Genomic DNA, 9,077 nt, shown 5'->3' with positions numbered 1-9,077 from the left:
CACCCAGTCCTGTTTCTATGAAGTGTTTGGTTCTTCCCTTGACTCTTGAGTGATGATGACATTCAGATGAGGCATTGACATTATGGTAAGAAAGGGAAAAAATGTATATGTCTTCTCTGTGTATCTATCTATTGGATGTATATCTCCAAAAGCAGACAAACCCAAGGCTATAACGTGAACTAGGCTCTGTGTTTGGACTCCATGAAAACAAAATCCATGTTGAACAAAGTGATGTTTCTATTCAGTGACTTTCTGGGTGACCCGTCTGTATCTGCCCATTTTGTGTGAGCCCTGAGCCCTGTTTTCCTCTGAAGATAGCGAGTGGTAGCCATCTCCTCACATGAACCACACATCTGGAGCACAGATGGCCATCTCAAGGTAATTGATCTTACACATTTACTGTTTACCAAACAAGTATCTGATGCTTACTTGGGTGTATTCCACAGCACATGGACTGTAGTCCCCTGTGCTTTCCAGGAAAGCTGTGCCCCATGTAGAGGTTTTACTCTACTCATCACTGCAATTTGCACGCTGCTCCATGAACACTCTGAGGCCTGAGCTCTGTTCGCTGCAACTAGAATTGTGTTCAGACCTTGTCTGTCTCCCTTGGCTGCTCCTGGCCCTTGGTACCAGCTCCCAGGGGTGTCCACAATGCTTGCGACAGATGGTGAAGGTGAAATTTCAAAGAGAAACTTGTTCGGACTTTCAGTGCCAAGCTTGGATGAGCTATGGCCCCAACATGGGCACTCTCAGAATTGCCAGGAGGAGCCTTTGGCAGGTGCCACACATGCCACGGGGCCTTGCGTCCCTCTGCTGCATCCAGTGGGTGCAAACCAGCCAACGTGTGGCCAGAGTGTCTGGATGGTGTCACAGACCTCAGATGTCTTTCCTTCCACCTTTTTTAAGGAGTCGCAAATAACTCACTTGAAGTGTCTCAAAGGAAAGCAAGTTTTAAGAAAATGAATCCTTTCTCAGTTAATTGATCAAATGGGTGAATCCTGACCCTCTCTAGTTTCTTTCCCTGGTCAGAGTGGGGAGCTGGTGGTAGCTGTGGCATTCACTGTGGAGTCCTACCCCAAAGGCAAAGAAGATGAAAATAAAGTGTGCAGAGCTGGGCTTGATTCCCAAGTCACAGTCTGGCTCCCGCTATGGTAGACCGGACATCTCTCTAGCTGTTCACAGAGACGGAACTAGGGAATTGAGGGAAGAGTTAGGGGTCCAGGGAGATTTACTTGAGTCTGATTTTCCAGGTGAATGAGAAGGGAAGGCTTGGTCCAGTGCTTGGTGCCAACACTTTCCTGGGAGAGTCACATCATTACCAACAACATTGGTCATTATTGTTGTATGTTAACAATAAGATTCAGCTGGTCAGATTTTTTGGACCGCCTCGAATATGCTGACACATTTTCTGTGCTGTGATTGTGCTGAAGGCAGAGTAGCTCTAACCACTGTGAGAACCCAAATAAAAATCAATACCCCCCGCCAAAGACCACCTGTCTGAAACACATGTTTCTCTAGAAACAGTAACAAAGCCCCCCTTTCACCCAAGCTTCTTATTAGTTTTGGATTCCATTTCTTTCTATATGCTAATCTAGTGTACCATGGAACACATTTTGGGAGCTGGGGGCTCTGCTTACATTTAAGGGAGACAGTCCTGTCTGACCTGAGAGTGGAGGATGCTTTCCAGTGTGAAGGAGTGTGAAGCAGCAGGCACAGACACAGACAATGAGAGCAAGGTCACTTTATTAGTACTGAGACTGCAGAGGGACCGGGGACATTAGCTGTTGGCAGCTATGGTGTCCTTAATCCAGTCCACATAGTTGTAGACATTGGTGTAGACTCCAAGCCTCCTCTTTAGGGCACAGCCATAGCCCCAAGAGATAACTCCTTGGAGCTGTCTGTTGCAGACCACAGGGCCACCAGAGTCACCCTGGGGGAAGAAGGGATAGGTTGTATGGCGAGATGGAGGAAGAATATAGCTACATTTACTCTGAATCTTTAAAACCCCTTTCCAGCCAGCTCTGTGGCTCCACGTCCTTCTACGGTGGTGGCCCATTCTCTGTTCTTCCTGAGCAGACAGCATGCAGCCCAAGGGAGCCTTCCTCACTTCTCCATGGGCTCACTGCAGGGAGCCTCCTCAGCCCTGCCACCTTTGGAGTTCAAATCTTTTTCCCTGGTGGGGCCTGGGTAATGGTGGGAACCTCAGCATGTGGAGTGTTGTTCAAATCACCTGGCAAGAATCCTTGCCTCCCTCAAGGAAGCCCACACAGAACATGTTGCTGGAAATCTTTAAAGGGTAGGAGGCGTCACACTTAGCCTGGGTCGGCACAGGAGCATCCAGGCACTGCAGCTCATCTGGGTAGTCAGCTGTGAGGATCAGGAAGAGATCAAAGAAAGTAGAAATGTGGGTCAGGCCAGAGAAGGAGACAATAATTTAGGATGGAATATTGAAGAGTAACACTGCTCCTGGAGAGGACTCCAAAACATAAGTCCTGGCAAGGGCCTGTGGCTTTTAGTTCGCAGAATGATCATTGTTGAACCTAAGACGTGATCATAGCAAGTTCTCCATTTGTCCTGTCTCTTGATTTTAGAAGCCAAGTCCTTGAGATTGTATCTTTCTGGTGCCCAGTGCAGAGCCTGTGTGTAATGGTCACTAGAAATGCGTCTTAAGCCTGGAGGCAAGAGGTTTTAAGTGAAGGGGCAGAGAAGACGAAAATGCAGTGTGCAGAGCTGGGCTTGATTCCCAAGTCACAGTCTGGCTCCCGCTATGGTAGGCGGGACATCTCTCTAGCCGCTCACAGAGATGGAACTAGGGCATTGAGGGAAGAGTTAGGGGTCCAGGGAGATTTACTTGAGTCTGATTTTCCAGGTGAATGAGAAGGGAGGGCTTGATCGAGGGTTTGGTGCCTAAACATTCCTGGGAGATGCATGTCATCACCAACAGTATTTCTCATTATTGTTGTATTTTAGCAATAATATTCCACTGGTCTAATTTTTTGGATGACCTCGAAGATGCTGACACATTTTCTGTGCTGTGATTGTTCTGAAGGCAGAGTAGCTCTAACGTTTGTGAGAAGTTCAAATAAAAATCAATACCTCCCCCACCCAAGAGAGACCACCTTTCTGAAACACATGTTTCTCTAGAAAACAGTGACCCCCTTTCTCCCAAGCTTCTTATTATTTTTGGATTCCATCTCTTTGCATGTGCTAATCTAGTGTGCCATGGAACACATTTTGGGGGCTGTGGACTCTGCTGATCTTTAAGGGGGACACCCCAATCTGACCTGAGATTGGAGGATGCTTTCCAGTGTGAAGGAGTGTGAGGGAGCAGGCAGAGACACAGACAGCTAGAGCAGGATCACTTTATTGGTACAGAGACTGCAGAGGGACTGGTGGCTTTAGCTGTTGGCAGCTATGGTGTCCTTAATCCAGTCCACATAGTTGTAGACCTTGGTGTAGACTCCAGGCCTGTTCTTCTGAGCACAGCCATAGCCCCAAGAGACAACTCCTTGGAGCTATCTGTTGCAGATCACAGGGCCACCAGAGTCACACTGGGGAGAAGAAGGGACAAGTTGTATGAAGAGAGAGATGGAGGAGGAATATAGCTACATTTACTCTGAATCTTAAAAGACTCCTTTCCTCCATTTGTTTGTGTCCTCTTTGATTTCACTGAGCAGTGGTTTGTAGTTCTCCTTGAAGAGGTCCTTTACATCCCTTGTAAGTTGGATTCCTAGGTATTTTATTCTCTTTGAAGCAATTTTGAATGGAAGTTCATTCCTGATTTGGCTCTCTGTTTGACTGTCACTGGTGTATAAGAATGCTTGTGATTTTTGCACATTAATTTTGTATCCTGAGACTTTGCTGAAGTTGCTTATCAGCTTAAGGAGATTTTGGGCTGAGACAATGGGGTTTTCTAAATATACAATCATGTCGTCTGCAAACAGGGACAATTTGACTTCTTCTTTTCCTAACTGAATCCCCTTGATTTCTTTCTCTTGCCTGATTGCCCTAGCCAGAACTTCCAACACTATGTTGAATAGGAGTGGTGAGAGAGGGCATCCCTGTCTTGTGCCAGTTTTCAAAGGGAATTTTTCCAGTTTTTGCCCATTCAGTATGATATTGGCTGTGGGTTTGTCATAAATAGCTCTTATTATTTTGAGGTACGTTCCATCAATACCGAATTTATTGAGCGTTTTTAGCATGAAGGGCTGTTGAATTTTGTCAAAAGCCTTTTCTGCATCTATTGAGATAATGATGTGGTTCTTGTCTTTGGTTCTGTTTATATGCTGGATTATGTTTATTGATTTGCGAATGTTGAACCAGCCTTGCATCCCAGGGATGAAGCCCACTTGATCATGGTGGGTAAGCTTTTTGATGTGCTGCTGAATCCGGTTTGCCAGTATTTTATTGAGGATTTTTGCATCGATGTTCATCAGGGATATTGGTCTAAAATTCTCTTTTTTTGTTGTGTCTCTGCTAGGCTTTGGTATCAGGATGATGTTGGCCTCATAAAATGAGTTAGGGAGGATTCCCTCTTTTTCTATTGATTGGAATAGTTTCAGAAGGAATGGTACCAGCTCCTCCTTGTACCTCTGGTAGAATTCAGCTGTGAATCCATCTGGTCCTGGACTTTTTTTGGTTGGTAGGCTATTAATTATTGCCTCAATTTCAGAGCCTACTATTGGTCTATTCAGGGATTCAACTTCTTCCTGGTTTAGTCTTGGAAGAGTGTAAGTGTCCAGGAAATTATCCATTTCTTCTAGATTTTCCAGTTTATTTGCGTAGAGGTGTTTATAGTATTCTCTGATGGTAGTTTGTATTTCTGTGGGGTCGGTGGTGATATCCCCTTTATCATTTTTAATTGCGTCGATTTGATTCTTCTCTCTTTTCTTCTTTATTAGTCTTGCTAGTGGTCTGTCAATTTTGTTGATCTTTTCAAAAAACCAACTCCTGGATTCATTGATTTTTTGGAGGGTTTTTTGTGTCTCTATCTCCTTCAGTTCTGCTCTGATCTTAGTTATTTCTTGCCTTCTGCTAGCTTTCGAATGTGTTTGCTCTTGCTTCTCTAGTTCTTTTAACTGCGATGTTAGAGTGTCAATTTTAGATCTTTCCTGCTTTCTCTTGTGGGCATTTAGTGCTATAAATTTCCCTCTACACACTGCTTTAAATGTGTCCCAGAGATTCTGGTATGTTGTATCTTTGTTCTCATTGGTTTCAAAGAACATCTTTATTTCTGCCTTCATTTCGTTATGTACCCAGTAGTCATTCAGGAGCAGGTTGTTCAGTTTCCATGTAGTTGAGCGGTTTTGATTGAGTTTCTTAGTACTGAGTTCTAATTTGATTGCACTGTGGTCTGAGAGACAGTTTGTTATAATTTCTGTTCTTGTACATTTGCTGAGGAGTGCTTTACTTCCAATTACGTGGTCAATTTTGGAGTAAGTACGATGTGGTGCTGAGAAGAATGTATATTCTGTTGATTTGGGGTGGAGAGTTCTATAGATGTCTATTAGGTCTGCTTGCTGCAGAGATGAGTTCAATTCCTGGATATCCTTGTTAACTTTCTGTCTTGTTGATCTGTCTAATGTTGACAGTGGAGTGTTGAAGTCTCCCATTATTATTGTATGGGAGTCTAAGTCTCTTTGTAAGTCTCTAAGGACTTGCTTTATGAATCTGGGTGCTCCTGTATTGGGTGCATATATATTTAGGATAGTTAGCTCTTCCTGTTGAATTGATCCCTTTACCATTATGTAATGGCCTTCTTTGTCTCTTTTGATCTTTGATGGTTTAAAGTCTGTTTTATCAGAGACTAGTATTGCAACCCCCGCTTTTTTTTGTTCTCCATTTGCTTGGTAAATCTTCCTCCATCCCTTTATTTTGAGCCTATGTATGTCTCTGCGTGTGAGATGGGTCTCCTGAATACAGCAGACTGATGGGTCTTGACTCTTTATCCAGTTTGCCAGTCTGTGTCTTTTAATTGGAGCATTTAGTCCATTTACATTTAAGGTTAAGATTGTTATGTGTGAACTTGATCCTGCCATTATGATATTAACTGGTTATTTTGCTCGTTAGTTGATGCAGTTTCTTCCTAGCCTTGATGGTCTTTACATTTTGGCATGTTTTTGCAATGGCTGGTACCGGTTGATGGAAGAACATACCATGCTCATGGATAGGAAGAATCAATATCGTGAAAATGGCCATACTGCCCAAGGTAATTTATAGATTCAATGCCATCCCCATCAAGCTACCAATGAGCTTCTTCACAGAATTGGAAAAAACTGCTTTAAAGTTCATATGGAACCAAAAAAGAGCCCGCATCTCCAAGACAATCCTAAGTCAAAAGAACAAAGCTGGAGGCATCACGCTACCTGACTTCAAACTATACTACAAGGCTACAGTAACCAAAACAGCATGGTACTGGTACCAAAACAGAGATATAGACCAATGGAACAGAACAGAGTCCTTAGAAATAATACCACACATCTACAGCCATCTGATCTTTGACAAACCTGACAAAAACAAGAAATGGGGAAAGGATTCCCTATTTAATAAATGGTGCTGGGAAAATTGGCTAGCCATAAGTAGAAAGCTGAAACTGGATCCTTTCCTTACTCCTTATACGAAAATTAATTCAAGATGGATTAGAGACTTAAATGTTAGACCTAATACCATAAAAATCCTAGAGGAAAACCTAGGTAGTACCATTCAGGACATAGGCATGGGCAAAGACTTCATGTCTAAAACACCAAAAGCAACGGCAGCAAAAGCCAAAATTGACAAATGGGATCTCATTAAACTAAAGAGCTTCTGCACAGCAAAAGAAACTACCATCAGAGTGAACAGGCAACCTACAGAATGGGAGAAAATTTTTGCAATCTACTCATCTGACAAAGGGCTAATATCCAGAACCTACAAAGAACTCAAACAAATTTACAAGAAAAAAACAAACAACCCCATCAAAAAGTGGGCAAAGGATATGAGCAGACATTTCTCAAAAGAAGACATTCATACAGCCAACAGACACATGAAAAAATGCTCATCATCACTGGCCATCAGAGAAATGCAAATCAAAACCACAATGAGATACCATCTCACACCAGTTAGAATGGCGATCATTCAAAAGTCAGGAAACAACAGGTGCTGGAGAGGATGTGGAGAAATAGGAACACTTTTACACTGTTGGTGGGAGTGTAAACTAGTTCAACCATTATGGAAAACAGTATGGCGATTCCTCAAGGATCTAGAACTAGATGTACCATATGACCCAGCCATCCCATTACTGGGTATATACCCAAAGGATTATAAATTATGCTGCTATAAAGACACATGCACACGTATGTTTATTGCAGCACTATTCACAATAGCAAAGACTTGGAATCAACCCAAATGTCCATCAGTGACAGATTGGATTAAGAAAATGTGGCACATATACACCATGGAATACTATGCAGCCATAAAAAAGGATGAGTTTGTGTCCTTTGTAGGGACATGGATGCAGCTGGAAACCATCATTCTCAGCAAACTATCACAAGAACAGAAAACCAAACACCGCATGTTCTCACTCATAGGTGGGAACTGAACAATGAGATCACTTGGACTCGGGAAGGGGAACATCACACACCGGGGCCTATCATGGGGAGGGGGGAGGGGGGAGGGATTGCATTGGGAGTTATACCTGATGTAAATGACGAGTTGATGGGTGCAGCACACCAACATGGCACAAGTATACATATGTAGCAAACCTGCACATTGTGCACATGTACCCTACAACTTGAAGTTTAATAATAATAAAAAAAAAAAAAAAAAAAAAGACTCCTTTCCAGCCAGCGCTGTGGCTCCATGTCCTTCTCACAGTGGCCCATTCTCTGTTCTTCTTAGGCAGACAGCATGCAGCCCAAGAGAACCTTCCTCACTTCTTCATAGGGACACTGCAGGGAACCTTCTCAGCCCTACCACCTTGGGAGTTCAAATCTTTTTCCCTGGTGGGGCCTGGGTATTGGTGGCAGCCTCAGCATGGGAAGGGGTCAAATCACTTGGGAGGAATCCTTGCCTCCCTTAAGGAAGCCCACACAGAACATGTTGCTGGTAATCTCTCCAGGGTAGGAGGCTTCACACTCAGCATGGGTCAGCACAGGAGCATCCAGGCACTGCAGCTCATCTGGGTAGTCAGCTGTGAGGATCAGGAAGAGATCAAAGAAAGTAGAAATGTGGGTCAGGCCAGAGAAGGAGACAATAATCTAGGATGGAACATTGAAGAGGAACCCTGCCCCTAGAGAGGACTCTAAACATAAGTCCTGGCAAGGGAATCTGGCTTTTAGTTTCCAGAATGATCATTGTTGAACCCCTCCCAGTATGTAATCACAACAAGTTCTCCATTTGTCCTGTCTTTTGATTTTAGGAGCCAAGTCCTTGAGACTTTGCATCCTCTGGTTCCCAGTGCAGAACCTGTGCATAATGGGCACTAGAAATGTGTCTTAAGCCTGAAAGTGAGAGGATTCAACTTCAGGGGCATGCTTCATTTTGGAAATCGTGAGGATAGAGAGAAGCAGAAGGACAAAGGGTCCCACTCACTGCCAGAGTTCAGAGTGTTGCCCCAGCCAGAGATGAAGCATTTGGTGCCAGCAGCTGGAGGGGTGGTGGGCAGAGAGATCTTGGATATGAGGGCATTGATGACAGCAGGCGTGGAGAGCTTGATCAGCATGATGTCATTGTTCAGAGCCTTCCTGCTGTATTTGGGGTGGCGAATTTTCTTGGCCGCATTGATGAACTGCTCATTTCCCTCCTGGACTTTGATGTTGTGCTCTCCCAGTCTCACCTGGATGAGGCTGATGGGCAGGGCAGGCACGGTGAAGACCTCCCACAGCCGGGGCACCCATCCCACCTTCCCCAGGGTCCTCAAGCTCTCTGCTCATGGACAGCTCTGGAGCCATAGGGTGGGATGTGTGTGTAGCCATAACGTATGGGCAGGAGAGGGATGTGGGTCAGTGCAGGTGGGAGACCCAGGACCTCTCTGCTTCAGAGGTTGGTGTTAGTGGGGTGGGGAAGAGTCAAAGGGATCCCACCGGAGGCTGCTTCTCAAC

The 9,077-nt window shown here is 44.4% G+C and overlaps 1 pseudogene; it reads right to left on the bottom strand.

Annotated features, from left to right (window-relative positions):
* Window positions 1–2,869: 2,869 nt before the first annotated feature.
* LOC140709713 (putative trypsin-6) lies at window positions 2,870–8,785 on the bottom strand (annotated as a pseudogene).
* Between the last annotated feature and the right edge of the window lie 292 nt (window positions 8,786–9,077).

The sequence above is a fragment of the Chlorocebus sabaeus genome, chromosome 21 (assembly GCF_047675955.1).
Source record: "Chlorocebus sabaeus isolate Y175 chromosome 21, mChlSab1.0.hap1, whole genome shotgun sequence".
NCBI lineage: Eukaryota > Metazoa > Chordata > Mammalia > Primates > Cercopithecidae > Chlorocebus > Chlorocebus sabaeus.
Note: the sequence above shows the minus strand (reverse complement) of the source record. Positions and strands in the feature narration are given on the sequence as shown.